This window comes from Gavialis gangeticus, unplaced genomic scaffold (assembly GCF_001723915.1).
Source record: "Gavialis gangeticus isolate Ggan-Ray unplaced genomic scaffold, GavGan_comp1, whole genome shotgun sequence".
Classification (NCBI taxonomy): domain Eukaryota; kingdom Metazoa; phylum Chordata; order Crocodylia; family Gavialidae; genus Gavialis; species Gavialis gangeticus.
In genome coordinates this window covers 45,350,523-45,351,440 of record NW_017729033.1, presented here as the reverse complement: position 1 = coordinate 45,351,440, position 918 = coordinate 45,350,523, and the positions used below count along the sequence as shown (strand labels likewise).

Sequence of the window (918 nt, the reverse complement as noted above, 5' to 3'; positions counted from 1 at the left end):
ACCCATATTTTTCAACATCTTCATTAATGATGTGGACATTGGAGTTGGAAGCAGACTGGCAAGTTTGCCGATGACACCAAACTTGGGGAAAGTATCCACACCTGAAGACAGGAGGGCGATCCAGGCTGACCTAAACAGGCTCAGCAAATGGGTGGATGAGAACCTTATGGTATTTCATGCTGAAAAATGCAAGGTTCTCCAGCTTGGGAGGAAAAACCTGAAGCATCCTTATAAGCTCGGCAGTGCTATGCTGGCTAGCACTACGGAAGAAAGACTTGGGGGTCATCATTGACCACAAGATGAACATGAGCCTGCAGTGTGATGCTGCGGCCAGTAAAGCAACCAAAATGCTGGCTTGCATCCATAGATGCTTCTCAAGCAAATCCCAGGACGTCATTCTCCCCTTGTACTCTGCCTTGGTGAGGCCGCAGCTGGAGTACTGCGTCCAAGTTTTGGGCTCCACAATTCAAAAAGGATGTGGAGAAGCTTGAGAGAGTACAGAGAAGAGTCACGTGCATGATCAGAGGTCAGGAAAACAGACCTTACAACAACAGGCTGAGAGCCATGGGGCTCTTTAGCCTGGAAAAGCGCAGGCTCAGGGGCAATCTGATGGCCACCTATAAGTTTATCAGGGGTGATCACCAGTACCTGGGGCAACGTTTGTTCACCAGAGCGCCCCAAGGGATGACAAGGTCAAACGGTTATAAACTCCTGCAAGACTGTTTCAGGCTGGACATAAGGAAGAATTTCTTTACTGTCCAAGCCCCCAAGGTCTGGAATAGGCTGCCATCAGAGGTGGTTTAAGCACCTACATTGAACAGTTTCAGGAGCAAATTGGATGCTTATCTTGCTGGGATCCTATGACCCCAGCTGACTTCCTGCCCTTTGGACAGGCGGCTGGACTCGATGATCTTCAGA

General features: G+C 49.2%; 1 protein-coding gene across 1 annotated transcript in view; it reads right to left on the bottom strand.

Annotated features, from left to right (window-relative positions):
* ANAPC4 (anaphase promoting complex subunit 4) overlaps positions 1-918 on the bottom strand; it is a 54,442-nt gene that overhangs the window by 36,783 nt on the left and 16,741 nt on the right. The window lies entirely within an intron of this gene.